Below are 16,365 nucleotides of genomic sequence, written 5' to 3' on the forward strand. Positions count from 1 at the left end.
ATGTTTGTTGCCAGAACAGTCTCTCTGTTTTGCCAAATACTGCTCTCCAGCTATGGATAACTGAGCATGGGACCCAGATTTCATGACTGTCAATCTCTTTTCATTTCTCTTGTCTTCATGGATGCTCTGCAAATATCAGGCCAATTCCATATCTAGAGTTAGACTGAGTAGTCTGGTAAATACCTACAGAAAAGTGTAGACCATGTGGCTATGAGAAGTCATCACAAGTGGCCACATAATCTAAAGGACTGTCAAACAACCAATAAGTCAAAGATCTTCCAAACAGGCTTTTTTATGGACTGCAAACTTGTTGCTTTTGGACACAATAGAGAGCTCTGAAATGTGAAGGAGATGGGTCCTTCTCAGGAGCCTTGTAGGAAGTAGATTGAACAAGTTTTAACAGCACTGTGCAGTGACTCAGCTTAGAGGCTGCTGATAGGTTAGATCTCAAACACTGCCAGCATTTTGAGTCTGACTGGATCATCCTCAATATACAGCATCAGGATTTATACAGATTGAAAGATACCTGAAGGCATGGGATAAAGCAGCCTGACCCATCATCAATACTGAAGGCACCCTAATAAGGTTAAAGTATTGACAAAGAAAGGATTTATTAATATCAATTACTTGTGCCACAAATGCTGTCCCAGGCTAGCAAAAAGCCCATGTTTCTCGTCTAAGAATAATTATGCTTTCTGGAGGAAAGCAGGCATAGGTTGTTTACCTCTGGGAGGAAAAAACAAGCCAAGCTAAACATGTCCTACACTGTTGTGTCCATTGCACTGAGAAGTACTTTCTAATGATCCTGTAATGATGGACATTTAATTCATTCTATCTTGACATGGCAGACCTGACATAGTAATATCTGGCAATTAGTCACACTCCAGTGGCCCTTAACTTAAGCAGTTTGCAGTGAACTGCAGTTTCTGATATGTCACTGCTGTTTCTTGTTACTCCTTACAAAAAAAAAAGTAGCAGAAAAAGCATTAAAATACTAAATCACCTATTTCAAAAGTCTGCACCATCAGCTTCTGAATCCTATTTAGCACTGCTAATTTACAGAACAGCACCACTCCAGTACGTGCTGTTACTGGCTGATAATTTTGTTAAATGGAAAACCAAAACCAAAATTGTTTGCACAGTTAGAAACTAATGTGGGATTCAACAGCATTTGCCAATAAACAAAGATAAAGCAGAGCTTTAATAGGTCTGATTTGCTTTATCTAACAAGTATTCAACAGATAAAACCAAACAAAAGCCTGGGAAAAGCAGAAATATTTATTGCCAGCATGATTCCATAAAAATAGTGCTGGTTGTCTTTGTTTTAGGAAAGCATGCTCACAAACTGCAGTGGTCCTGGAGGAGGTGGAGTCAAGGGCAGCTATCCCAAAGGTGAAACCGAGCAGTTCTGGTACCCAGGAGGGAGAGGAGCAAAGGGTTTGGGGCTGCTCTTCCAACCCCAATGCTAGGTGGCAAGGCTTGCTGCAAGCAGACATGGCTGGTCCCCAGGACACAGAACAGAATGATTAAATCACAGAATATTCTGAGTGAGAAGGAACCCACAAGGATCATTTGGTCCAGCTCTGAAGCTCACCTAGAACTGCTCATCTTACCTCTGTGAGTGGGTGATGGTGCTGGCACACTCAGAGTACAGACCTCAGCAGGGATCCCAAGCTCTTGTCTCTGTGTAAGGGCCTGGGTGTTTCTTATCCCCCAAGGAGAGGGTTGGGTATGTGCACTGGTCACCTTTTCCCGAGAATTTGGGAAAGTAGATGGACCAGAGGAAAAAGCAGCACACTCTTGGAGGTAATCATCATGGATGATGAGGGATCCAGGCCACCCTGTGGCACTGCTGGAGTAGACACAGCCGGCAAAGATCAGCCCTTCAGCCTGGCAGCACAGGGCACCCAGAGGCTGCTGAAACTCAGAGCACATTCAGCTCACCTATGGAAGGGATCTGGAACCAAGAGTTCAACCTACTTATATAAATCACCACTAAGTTTAACTGGGAGAGAAGATGATGGGAAGTGTTGCCTTTAGGAAGGGCTGTTTGAAAGCAGGTTTTGTGCTGTGCAGAGACTTGCAGGAGTGGCATTCCCAGCGTGTCTCTGTTGCTTGCTTCCAACAACTGCTGAACCTGAGCCAGGGACACCTCTGCCAGGGGTGGCCTCTACGACAGAGCCTCAGGTGCCCTGACAAGGCAGGACAAGCCCACGGGCACAGCTGTGACACCTCTGTGCTTAGCACACCACAGGGGAAGGGCAAGGGGCTGGCAGCAGAGGCTGTGCACAGGGAGCTGTAATCCAGGGTACAAAAATGAAGAAATGTGCTTTCCCTTTGCTTTTTGCCCCCTGGTAAAAAGTGTTACCTGTCAAAACAGTGGGTAAAGACATTTCAGACAGGAAGGTAATTTACAGCTTGAAGGTGTCCCTTTGAGCCTGTAAATTCCTTGGAGCAGGGATTATGGTTTTGATCTGACGTGTTAACCAAATGTAAAGAACTGAGCGTAGCAATCTAGAATTTCCTAAAAGATAAAGAGTAATGATAATAATTTCCTCCTTCCCCCATCTCTGGAACATGTATCTTGCTGTTACAAAGCTCTTTGCTTGCAAGAAGAAAGCTATTTATAGGTTGGAACAGATTTGCAATCATTTGTGATGGAGAAGGAAACTGAGGAGAAATATGCAAACCAAAAAAAGCAATGGCAAAAATTTGCATAGTCCTTTAAAGTTTTCTTCAAAAGCTTCTGCAAAATACAACCATCTGTTTTTTCAAGAATATCCTATGGGGGTTGCATGAGGGCTCTGTGTTCTTTTTGCTACTTGTGGAACTGTCTCTCCCTTTAGGAGGGAAATGTGTGTAATCGTAAACTATTAGAGACAGACATCTGCATAGTAACCTGTACTGCTGTATTCAATTACTCAGCAAGTATTTTAAAGCAGTTAATATGTGCCAATTTAGCTCATGATGAAAATGTTTGTCAGAATAATATGTTTTATTCCAAGCACCTGCTATTTAATATTTGACAGAGCTGAAAGTATAATGAGGAAAGAGGAAAATATATGCTTACAACTCAAACATGATCTGCAAAGGCAATTCTGGGGTGAGAAGTGGCACAGCTGAATGGAGACCAGACCATTTTCCCTCCATTTGTAAAGCAGGCACAGAATGACAAGTTAATTCCCAGCAGCCTAATGCGACAGGCATGGCCATTACTGGGGCTAGTTAATCTCTCAATCCATGTCTCAGCTGAAGGAAACAACACAAAAACAAAAGCCAGAGCACTTTTGTTGCCTGCATGCCCCACCTCTGTGACTGGTACTTTGTCAGAGGACCCAGGGAGTCCATGTGGCTTCACAGGCCTCAGCTTGGGGCTGAGTGGGGATGGGGCTGAAATGTGCTGTGAGGAGATACCAGGGGCATTGTCCTAGTTTGAAAAGACAGGAGTCTGTGAAGGAAGGCAAGAGCCTCCTGTGAAATGGAAAAGGTAAACCCCCTGCTCCGAATTACCACAATTTCAAAATTAAAAGGCTCTCAGGCACAGATATGAGAATAGGAATAACAGTTCTTTACTAGGAAAAAACTAAATAGAAATTCAAAAAATGTAATTAGTACAAACAAAACTAGTGTTAGAGTCAGAAACTTGACACCCTGAGGAGTCAGGGTGTTGGTAATAGTCCAGTTAAATGCTGGCTGCTCATCTTGGAGTGGCAGATGAAATGCTGCTGAAGTGGTGATCTGTAGAAAGGTGTAGTTTTTTCTGAAAGTCTGGTGATGGAGTAGTTGGGCCTGGTCTTCCTCTGGGAAATCCAACAGAGAAGAAGCTGCTCCTCTGGGAATCCAGTGAAGGGCTGCCCTGCTGTCCCAAAAAGTGCTGATTTTATGCAGGTAAGAATGCTTGGCTCCTCCCCTCTGGGTGGAGCATCTCACCATGGGATGATGGAACTTTACCAGTCATGCAGTGAGTCATTCCATGGCCCATTAACAGAAGATATCTCCCCAGAGGAAGACATTGTTCTTGGAAGAGATAAGAAAACTGCCCAACCTCCAACAGATGGCAAATAGAATACATGCTTATCTTACAAGCCAGGACAGGCATCCATCCATCCAGTGAGTCCTCTGCAGAAATGGTCCTTAAATCAAATGAACCTTTGAAAGCACAAAGTTCTCTCCCATTTCTATGCCAAGATGGTCAGTCAAGCAGCCAGGCCAGCAGTAAACAGCATCCAAGGTGGGATTTAAATCAGCTGCTTGAGGCCATCTGGGATTTCCAGGGGTGAGGATGGGCCTGGAGTATGGCACAGTGGGGCAGGTGACACATATGGAAACTCAACGTGACAGCTGCCATTCTCTTTATATGACCAGCTTTCTTCTGCTGATGGGCCAGGAAGGACTGGTGTGCTGTGGTGGAAATGCAGCAAAGACATCTGCTGCTTTGGTATCACTCCCAGTCCTGCTCTGCAACAGCTCAAGGTAGCATCATCTTGAATAGATTGCTAAGTGTACAAAGACTAAAATAAGATTTTTGGATTTAGGTACCAAAAACTGGATTTCTGAACCCATCTTGAACCATATAAACAAATTGTCTTGGTTCCATACGGTCTGAGAAGGCAATGATTCCCAAAGTCAGTCTGTTAATTTAGATGCTCATTTTTGCATTTGGGAATTAATTTTAGACATTCATTTTTTATCAACTCCTGACACAGCTCTGCAGGATTCACATGAAGGCTCTGGTGGATTTCTAAGCTCACACTTCCAGCCGTTTCCTGCCTGGAACAAATCATAAGTTTCAGCCAGCCCTTCTGCAGATAGAAATTTGCAGAATTTCAGAGGCTGAAATGCAGAAGGGATGCCATGAGACAGCCTGCCAGAGAGCAGCCTGAGCACACAGAATCCAGCTGCTCAGGATGCAGTGTGTGTATCCTGCAGGATGGCACACTGGACGCCCACAGTGAGGAGATAAAGTGACACCCAGCACTGGCAGTGAGTGCTGGTAGGGGCTGCTCCTCTTCTCTGTGGGAGTCATTCATAGTTTTACCCTGAACTGAATAGCAGATGGAAAATAGGGCATTAGGGAAGCTGACACTGCAAGAAGGGTGCTGTGGTTCAGGCAGTGAAGTTGCCCAGGGACAGAGCTGCTCCTTCACATTGTGCTGAAGGCACAGCTGGGGAAAAAAAAAAAATCACAAAATTTGGAGGCAGGATCTGAGCTGGAAACTGCTTGGCAGGTTCAGCCTTCAGCAGCTGAAGCTCTGCTCAGGACCTCTCCTGGGTGGATCTGAGGTGAAAGTTTCCTCAGGTGGCAGAGGGGAAAATACTGAGCAAGCAGCTCACAGAGAAGAGCTTTTCTGCAGGGGAGCTGGCTGTGCTCCCTTCCACTCACCCTAAGGAAAAGTATGGAGGTTTCAGCTCTCTTCAAGGCACCTCCTCCCTTACAGATAAAGCAGCTGCCCTTCAAAATAAGTCTCCACTCATCTCACAGAAGACTGCACACACACTGGCCCTGTTCTCCAGCCTCTGGGACTAAGAGAGTGGCAACCTTCCCTCCCTCCAGCTAGAACTAAGCAACTACAGGTACTTTCCAAATAAGACCCCATCCAGTCATTCCACACAGTAATTCCATCCTCAGTCATTCAGATAGCACCCGTGGTGGATCACGGCTTGGGGATGCTATGCTTGGTCTTCTCAGAATAGGAGACCGTTAAAATATAAGATCTCTTTTTTTAATATTTTCTTCTGACTTTTCACTGTGTGAATATTTTTTTGCATATTTTTGCTCAGTCTAGCTGATGATCTCCCCTCAGTGCACTTCAAAAGTTACCAACAACATCGGTAGCTGTGGGCAGTTCTATTGCATTTTAGTTACTTTTGTAAATTCACAAATAAGATGTTGGAATAACATTTACAGAGAAAGAGTCAAACCAGCTAAGAATTTAAAGATTTATTTTGTCCATACTAGTCTTCCCCTAAAACCTCCCCCAATTTTTAGGACTATGGAGCACAAAGGGGGACTAGTCCAATACTCAATTTAAATCAGTTCATGGTTCAGCTAAAAGGCCACTGTCAGCCAAGCAGTGCAGTTACACTCCTAATAGGGGAAAGGAGTTCACACAAACAAGAAAATAATAGTAAATAATAAAAAAATAATAGTACACAAATAGTAAAAATCTAATATAAACCCACAGGGATTAACATCAAAGATAATAATATGAATTAGCTGCTTTTCTTTATGCTAAAATTTGTCTATTATTATAAAAATAAATGATTCGACATTTTTATCAGTAATCTAACTCCAAGCCATGGTGCCACATACCAATGACAGATGACCAGACCCTTTATAGAGATAAATGGCAGTAACTACATCAAACCATGAAATTACATTGCAGCAGCATCTCCAGCAGTGGCTGTAACCATTAAATTTCTTAAAAGATGAGTAGGGCAGTTGATCTTACTCAACTGATTTAATTGTCTAGTCCTCCCATATAATCTGAGGTGTGATACCAGAGATACAAGGTCCTCACACAGAACTTCCCACTGCAGGAGGGAAGCCCTGAAGACCAGCTTCAAAGTTTTCTATTCCCCCCTGCTTGCTTTCTTCCCAAGTGTAATTAACTGGACATATTTTTTCCGTTATAAATTTTTCTTCTCTTCTTTGGTCTGTCTTCTTATATCTTGCCCAAACTTCTGCCTTTTCTCCTTCCTTTTTTTCTTGCTTGGTTCTCTACCTTTTCTTTCCCATGGGATGTTTGTTGTTACAGCACAAGGGCAGCCCTGTCCAACAAGCAGGTTTCACCTCCCAGATGAGGACTGCAAGATTTATGTCTTCTGAGATTTTTGATAATGAGTCCAGACCTCCTTCTCCAGCTGCCAAGACAGGTTTGCTGCCTGCATTCAGTCTCACCCCATCCTTGGAACCAGCAGCTCCACAGGCCTTCAATATCCTACAGGATTCTGTAGGATGTTGAAGACCTGCTCCCTGAGAAAATTAGGAACCAGAATAGTCTGAAGCTTACCTGATATAGGTTGCTCACAGAATATGAGCAGCTGTTTTTTATGAGGAGTGAGTTTGTTACCTGAATTGCTGACAAAGAACTAGAGCTAAAACATGTCTGGTGTGATGAAAGAGAGAAAAATGGGTTCTGTGTAGTCCAAAGCTCTCAGAGCTGCCAGGTGGTGAGATTATCTGCCCTCCCCTCTGCAGAAAAGCCTATTTGGTGCAAAAAAAGTCACTCCCCGAGGGCTTTGGAGAAGTGGGCAGTAGACAAGGGATGTATCTGCTCCCTGGGCCCCAGACAGGGGGTGAAGGGCAGCCCCAAAGGTGCAGAGACAGCCCCAAGCCTTCTGGCTTGGTGTGGGAGGGGAAGCTTGAGGAGAAGGCTTTGAAGTGGGGGTGAGGGCTGGGGGATGTGATTGCTCCCCCACTGCCAGGAGCCTCTGGCTATCAGGCTGATCTGACCTACATTGTTAATGCCCATTGCCAGCAGGAGGGCTGCTCCTACACAAATCTGATTAAGTGGAAGTTATTTTCCTCCTCACTCTGTGCCTAGGAAATGTCTCTGTTTGGAGAAGTTGCCCATGTAGAGGAGGATGAGGCGCTGGGGCTGCTCTTTTGTGCTCAAATGACAGCAGCTTTGCGCTGCTCAGCTCTGTCAGCACTGCAGCCCCAAAAATCTTACACAGGTCACCATCCCCACACTGCAGAGACCTTCTGGGGGCTGTGCTGCTCTGGGCAGCTGTTCCTGAGCTAATCCTGGCCAGGGTGAGTGTGGGAAGAAGAGACTGGTAAGCATAACTCAGGTTGTGCCTGTGTATTAATGGAGCCGGCAGCAAGGGGACAGAGGTGACATGCCAGCAGCACACCCACCTACTTTTATTACCTGCTGCAGCATCAAGGTGTGTACTCCATGCCCAGGGTCTTGCTCAGCGCCTTTGGGAGAGGTGAGGGCGGAGTTCGGCCCCAGGAGAGCCGAGTCCTGCCGTGCCTCAGTGAACGGGAATGGGGACAGCAGGACTGCCACCCCTCCGCTCCTCTCAGCAGCGCATCACACACCAGCGGCCGCCCACACTGCTGCTCATTGTTGTCACCGCAAAGACAGCCAGAGAGGAGTGAGGATCTTCCTCCACCTTGTGCACCTCCTCGCCCACCCACCCACCCACCCACTTTTTTAAAATTTTTTTTTCTTTTTTTTTTTTTTTTGCCGTGACCAGAAACATTTCCACCGCAATTAAAAAGGCGCTGCCAGCATTTAATTGCTTCGGAGTCCTGGCGGTGATGCTGAGCCCTGGCGCTGATGTCACCCCGGTTGTCACGGATACAGGTGAAGAAGCCGCTGGAAGTGCAGCATCAGCGCCAGAGGGCTGGAGCGGGGTGGGAGGATGGATGGAGGGGGACCTGGGCAGGAACCTGAGCCGGGCAGCGGGAGAGCAGAAGCAGAAGCACGGCTGGAGAATGCTCCAGAATGCGGCTGGAGGAGTCGGGCAGCAGAGCCGAAGGAGAAGCCTTTTTGTGCTCCCGCTGCGCTGTGAGGTGGGCAGGCAGCTCCCTAACATTAAACACGAGAACGGACCCCCCAGGACAGCCAGAGATTAAGAGAAAAGCCCTGGCGGACTCCCCTCATGTGCACTGCAACTAGCGAGACTAATGAAATGTGGATGAAAAATTAAATTTTATAATTTTAATAAAGATTTGTAGGGAATAGATATGTTTATTCATAGCGCTGTGGATGTGTGTCAGGACTCATTGCCCTTTAATGCACATGCGTATCTTTGAGAACTCTTGATCTTTTTTTATTACTCTTACTAATTTTTATATGCATAGAATTTTATAATAGGTTAATGCCTATTTATTTTGCTGATTTCACATTACACTTATAGCTAGTCACACTTGTACTTAGTTTTTGTTAGAAAGTACAGAAAGAACTTCTGGGTCACTCTGCTCTGTCCATTTCAAGGTCCGAGGAGTTTTTCTTATCTCTTATTTTTTAATGTGGAAATTTGCATTCTTTTTCTTTAGCTGGGGTAGTTTTGCTAGGTTTGCAGTCACTAGACTAAACAGCATATTTAGCAAGCTCAAAGCAGCACATTTTACTTAAATTTAAATACATTTTTACCTCATTAAATTTTCACTTTGTCTCACAAGTAGTGTATTGCTTTATTCAATCTCTCTCATAAGTAAGAAGGGAGTAGCAGGAGGGAAAAAACAGGGAAAAGCCAGAAAAAAAAAAATATACTTATGGGAGTATATGTGGGTTTATGTATGCAAAAGATCAGCTCTATATGTTGTAAGACAGACAAAGCACACTGCATGCCTTCTTCTCCAATTCTTCTCCAATGAACCGTGGGACCAGGGACCTGTTAATATGCATCCATAAAAAACCCTCTAAAGAACTTTCCAAGTAAAACCTATAATAATAATATTAAAGGAATCCCCCACTAGAACACTTGCAGAAGTAGTTCCTCTGCCTGTTCCCATTTCCCTGCTCTCCATCTTCTCTTGCTGAGAAGGAAATTAAAATGTATATTTCATACAGTATCTCTAGCACTGTTTTGTGTAATAATCCTCTTTCTGTGAAAGAGGCAGGTCAGCAATAGCTGCAGGCTCCTGCACAATCAGTGCTCATCTCATAAAAATCTCCAGCTTTCCCTGGGATTTTCCAGCCACAACCTATTAAGTATTTGGCTGTGACAAGAAGCCAGCCTGAGGGAGGGGCTCTTTCAGATGATGCCAAGGCAAATTTGTATTTATTTATGGAGTGGTTGCATGGATTTTTTTTGTAATGGAGAAATTGGGCCTTTAAAAAGTATCTGTTTGGTTTAAATTAATTTTAATAGGCAGTTAGGGCTTGATACACATTTTAACTTCTAGTTTATATTTATTATTCTAAAATGCAAGCTTGATTTTAAATTGGATAAGGCATGGAGTGTGCTTTGCCTATCTTACTCCCCTCCTTTAACACCTGACTAAAGATGTGATTTGCCAAGATTCAAAGGTCAAATACTGATCTCTAATCTATGAATACCAGAACAATGAGTTACAGCTAAGCTTTGCATTATGGCTGACTGCAAATTTAATATTTCCTGTCAGCAAATTCTTATTCATTTAAATCCAAATTATGGGTTTCAATACAAATATTTGCTCAGAAGGGTGATAGAGAATTTCTGAAACTGTGAAAATGCAGTTTTCTTGTAATTATGTAACCAGAACTCTATTTTCTGATGATTAAAGTGTATTTATATTGCAGTTCAGGCTAACTAGAATGGCCACACATGTACAAAGGTATGGTTGGAATGGAAATTGAAAGCTCTGATTTGTGTGAATTGATTGCCCTGGTTGGAATTGAAATTAAAAGCTCTGATTTGTGTGAATTGATTGCCCTGACACTCTTTTTTTTTTTTTTTTTTTCTTCTTTTTCCTTAGGAAATATAAGCTTTTTCCCTGTTCAGAAGAGTAAATTTTATTGGCTGAGACTGATGCCTTTTGTATGACCATGAGTGTGACAAACAAGCTGTTGATAAGATACCATTTTTCCTTGAAACCACCTCATTTTGGTGACCAGCACCAAACTCCAGATGTGGAAAGCTTTCAGCAGCTTCTGCAGGGATCCCTTTGGTTTCCCAGCACAATGTTTGCAGCATGTGCCATGTGTGCAGTGTGTCCCTTGGTGTGCCGTGTGTGGCACTGGCAGGGCTGTTCTGGCAGCTGGGTGGGCTGTGGGGGGGTCCCAGTGGCCTTTTTGTGAGAGAACAAGAGGCAGTCAGACTGAAAAAAAACATCCTCTCCTGGCAGCCCAAATCTGGGGATCTTCCTGGAAAGACACCACTCCAATCTTAGACAAAATTCCCCAAGCTCTTCTCCTTCCTGGCTCCCAGGTACAAGTTCCTATAAACTTTTTATGTAAAACTTACAGGTGAAAATTCCTGGCTGAGGTATGACTAAGGTTGCTAAGCATCCTGTTTCATTCCTGCTTTAGTTTGAATTCCATTTCATTCCTGCTTTAGTTTGAAACAGTGTTTTTCTTTTGAATTCTAGGGGAATTGCAAGAAAAGTGGAGCAGGACTTCTCACAAGTGACAGGACAAGGGGGAATGGCTTTAAACTGAAGGAGGGTAGGTTGGGATTAGATATTAGGAAGAAATTCTTTGCTGTGAGAGTGGTGAGGTACTGGAAGAGGTTGCCCAGAGAATCTGTGGATGCCCCTGTCTCTGGGAGTTTTCAAGACCAGACTGGATGCAGTTAATGGTCTAGCTTAATTTGGAAAAGTGTCCCTTGTCCATGGCAGAGGTGTTGAAACTAGGTGATCTTTAAGGTCTCTTCCAACCCAAGCCAATCTATGATTCTACGAGTCTGTGATTCTATCTGGCCACAATCTGAGCTGCAGTCCTTCCTCCTACCAAGTAAAATCAAAAAACAAGTGTGAATTTGGGGGATGGAAATAAGACATTTACTTCAAAGAGAAGAAGCAATCATGTCTTCCTGAAGAATGCACAACATGATACATCCCAAAGGGGTGGGTTCACCAGGACAAGCAGGGATCCCTTCTGCCACAACATAACCTTGCCAGGACTGTCTCTTCAAGGGCTCACAAACAACCTCAGCTGAGGCCAGGCTCTGGTTTAAAACCTCATGTGTTGCCTGAAGCCAAGGGTGCCTCTGAGCCTACACAGGCCTCACACTGAAGGAGAAAAGCCAGAGCACAGATTTAACATATTGAGGACCTGGAACTTGATATCCACTGGCCTTCTCAGCCTGTCCAGCAGTGAGGTCACTGGGAACAGCCAGGCATCTATTTTGCCATATTGTAAATAATAGTAGGGTTTTCAGCTCCTACCTTTCATCCACTGTGTGGAGCACAGCAGACTGTGAATAAGCCTATTCCAAAACAAACATTAAAAGCACATCGACAATTTAAGTCACATATGTGCTTAAAGATGTTTTATACTCTACTGTCACAAACAACACCTACAATCTGCTAGAAATTAATGGGATAAGAGGATGCAAAGCACATCTCTCTGGTTCAGTGAGCATTTGATGGACATCATGGGTGGGGTTTATCTCATATCAAGTCAGCAAGTTGCTCCCATTTGAATTTGCTGAATTTAGCTGCAGTGCTTTACTTCATTTCTAGCCCTGCCTCCACTCCCTGCCTTGTGTGAAATGAAATAAGAGATTTTCAGCTGAGCTTCTCACCGATAGTGATCTGTGTCATGGAATCATCTCACACCAGACATCCTGCTTAACTGCAGCTTCTGAAACTTGATAGCTGAGCCTCTGCTGCAGAGCTGCTCAAGGAAACATTTATATGTGGCTTCTCAGAGGCATCCCTTCTGCAGTGAAGGGTGCTTACAGGTGAGTGCTAAAATAACCAGCTGGGCAGCGTGGGGGAAATTTCTGCTTTTATATCTGTTGCCTCTACTGCTAGCTTCCCTCCCTCAGCCTAATCAAGGAAAAAAAAACCCACCTCAAAACCCACACAAAAAAAGGAAAAAATAAAACCCCTATTAAAAAAACCTACATAAAATCAACAAAAATTATTTCATTCCTAAATGAGAGTGAAGCCTATAGATTAAGGATATCTCACATTTATTATTTTTACCATTGGTTGTCACAGCAGGAAAGGCACTGTAACTTTATAATTGTTTAGTTTCAAATGGGGAGATCTTTTATTTTCAACTCCTTTTTCTGTCTTTAAATTAGCACTTGGAGTATTAGTCTTTCTTGCTGCAGCCCTTATCAGCAGGGCAGGAGACAGTGATTGCCTCGTATCTGAAAACTACAGTGAAATTAAACCTTAATTAGTTGTTTCAACAGGGTATGATATAGACTTTGAAGGACTTAAAGATACATGTTCCAAATTGATTTCAGGTTTACTGTGAAGTCTGAGCATGTACACCTTGCATGATTAAAAAGAAGTACACCAAACTTTCTTCCAGGAAAATGTCTGAATTTACTATGATGTCATTACCGAAATTATAAGCAGAAAACTAGAGAAGATTTTCCATGCACAGTCCACCATTCCCTCCCTCTGGGATGACAGGTCATAGCTTATTTATGCACCACAGTCTCTCCAAAGCAGAGCAAAAAAACAACAGCCAAAATAAATAGATGAAAAATGGCAACATAAGCATTTACTCATTTCTTGCAAACTCTCTAAGGGGAAAAAAAAAGAAACCTTATGAAAATGTTAATAAGAAGGGGCAGGAGGAAGAGAGAGAAAAAAACTGGATGCCCATGGCACCAAAGGCAGAATTAGCAAGCCCTGTGGCAGACAAACACCTGACCAAAAAGGCATGAAAGAATCCAGCCTCACTTTCTAGGGGGTGTTTAGCAGTTCACACACTCCTGGGTGAACTAGGCCCCGAGTCACTGGAGAAGTTTCCAATCCAAACAACTGTCACATTCCATATTTCCCATAAAAGCAGCTCTTAGCTAAAACCCTGTTTCGCTTGGCCTGCAGGAGCCTGCCAAGTGACTCATGGAGCGGATCCGCTCCCTCTGTGCTCTCTGCTTTCCTGGAAAGGAGCATCCCAGCAGTAAGACACACAGTGTAACAGTGGTACTACAGCCTCAAAGGCTGAGCTGTGCCCAGTTTTGCCTCCAGATGCCAAAGAGCAGCGTAGGACTGCTGCTGCCAGAAGGACAAGGCATGCAAGGACGATCCGCAGCTTCCCACTCCACTGCGAGTGGCACAGGGGATGCAGCTGGGCGGGAGTTTAAAGGCATAAATCCATTAGGGAGAATTCTGCTCTTCGCAGAGCTATCACAAGGTGATTTTGAACCAGGGCCTTCGCTGTGGCAGGTGGCTTCAGCAGTAAAAGGACTGGCTCCCAGGGATGTGTCACAGCCCCAAGCCTGCCAGAGCTCAAGAAGCATTTGGACAATGCTCTGGGCACATGGTGTGACTCTCAGGGCTGTCTTTGCAGGCCCAAGAGTTGGATTTATTGAAGAAATCCTGGTGGGACCCTTCCAGCTCAGGATATTCTATATTGATATGATTCTATTACTATGAAGACCTCATACTCATAGAATTACATCAAGAGACCTCTCTGCTATTATTTCTTAAAAACTTTCATGCAATAGTGACAGAACAGTAGATGATTACAGCAAGATGATTTCATTTTTATATGCTTTGGAAGTAGGACTATGGGCAGTGTGTATCTCGATAATTAGAGTAGGGGCAGTGTGTATCTCAAAAATCTCCATTATTGCTCATAACATGCAGCTAATCATGGGGTCCCAGGTGGCTGAGGTTGGAAGAGACCTCTGGATGTCATTTGGACTCCCTCCAGTGTGTCTGTGTCTCTTCAGCATTGGGAGAACCGGACCCAGTTCTTCATGTGTGGCCTCACCAGTGTTTGAGCAAGGAGAAAGGATCTCCTCCCTTGACCTGCTGGCATCTCTGGGTGCTGCCCTGAGTCCTGTCAGGTCTGTCAGTCCTTCTTTGACACAAGGACGCTCTGCTGGCTCATGTTCAGCCCTGGCAACACGGCTCTGGAATATCAGCCTCTCCTCCCACTCTGCTGTCATTGTCCTTGCTGAGGACAAGACGCCCCATCATCCAGACCATGAATGAAGATGTGAAACAGGACTGATGTGTGACTTTGTTCCGTTGTTCACTTCTTTTTGTCTCATACAAATTACGTGAACTATAAAATGCAATCATGAAATCATGTTCATTTCTCTATGTCAACTGTGATACCAAGAATTTAAAAATACAACCACAGAAACTTAAACTAACAAAAATGAAGACTTATTCAGAAGAGAATTTCAAGGCCTCATCTGTGAAGGACAGGAAAACCAAATGAACTTTATGCTCTTCCTGCAGTGAGTTTAATGAAGAACTGCTCATTAACAAGTTGTTTGAGTCCCTTACCTCACCTCCACTTGGGCTTACAGAACTGTAATTTGAGAGCACGGAGAAGTCCTAGATAAAAGCTTTTATTTTACTTGCAGCAATATATCCTCTCTTGATACTAGCTAAGAGAAAAAAAAAATAGTGAAAAACTTAGAAAAGGAAAAACAGGGTGAATTCTAAGTATAATAGTGTTAAAACATAAAAGAACAATTTTGTACCTACAGGGATCCTACATTTTGTATGTCCTTTATTCTGCACTATACAGAAGACAGACTAAAATTCTTCTTTAAAATATTCTCTGTGTCTACAAAAAGATAATCATGACTATTTGCCCTTCAAATAAGAGCATTCAAATCTGTTGTGCAGCCAAATATCCTATTAATGCCTGGCCTCAGGAAGTGTAGCAGGCTGAGCACTAGTTCCTGAACCAGTACCTTGGTTGCTGCACAAGCAGTTTCTCCCTGAGGGAAAAAAAGAAAAGAAGGGAAAAAAAATCCCACACAACCTCTCCCCAAACCCCATCTTATTACCATTTGTAAAGTTCTGGAGAGAATGGATGCTTGCCAGCATTCAGGTAAGCAGCTTCCCATTATCAAAGGTGTTATGGAAAACCTTCCTAAAAAAAATTTGTTTAGAAGTATTTCTGTGATTCAAGAAAGTGTGCTCTACAAAAGGCTTTTACCTGTGCTCAAAACAGGGCTTTTAAAGGGTGTTTTGGTGAAGGAAAGGCACTTTTGCTTTGCACTTTGATGTCATTTGTTGAGAACAGGGTCTTCTATTCCTGTGCCAGCCCTCTCCCACCCTCCTCCAGGAGGTTGCCTCCCTTTTCTTCCCAGGCATTTGTGCTGCTGTTTATATCTCCAGAGGGGCTTTTCAGCAGCCTCAGCATCTCATCCTGCCAGGCCCAAGCAGGAGGAACAGGCTGCAGGATTTAAAATCAGTGTTAGACCTTCAGAGACACAACCTGAATGCAAACAATGTTCACCTATTACACTGATTTCATCATTTGATTCCTGAAGTGTCAATTCCTTTATGTAATTTAGGCTGTAACAGCTTGATTTTGACAAGAAATTAGATGATCTTGGATCCTGTGTGACTGACATCATTTAACAGCAAAAGGTATCCAAGAGATGCATTAGGAATGCCACTGCAGAAATTCCTGAAACAAACCACGTGGAAATAAACAACATTGAACTCTAGGAATAAACAATGCTGAACTCTTGCCTCTTTTCCCTCCCTCCCAGCACCAGCCAGCCCCTGGAGGTGGATCCTGCGACACAGTGCCCATCCCTTGGGATGCCTTTGGGCTCATCCTTTGGCACACCTGCCTGCCCCCCTGGCAGCAGCCACAAGCTGAAGCCCTGCTGTCGGAATCTGTGGGTATTGGTGATTCTGAGATTGTAGAAAGTCTCTGTCTTTCTGCCCCGTTGCCAAAGAAGAAGCCATAATTTGTCTGTGCTGGTTTCAAGGTTGTTTATTCTGTTTATCTCTAACATGTTCTGCTGTCCTGCCGC

Source organism: Taeniopygia guttata, chromosome 1 (assembly GCF_048771995.1).
Source record: "Taeniopygia guttata chromosome 1, bTaeGut7.mat, whole genome shotgun sequence".
Taxonomy (NCBI): domain Eukaryota; kingdom Metazoa; phylum Chordata; class Aves; order Passeriformes; family Estrildidae; genus Taeniopygia; species Taeniopygia guttata.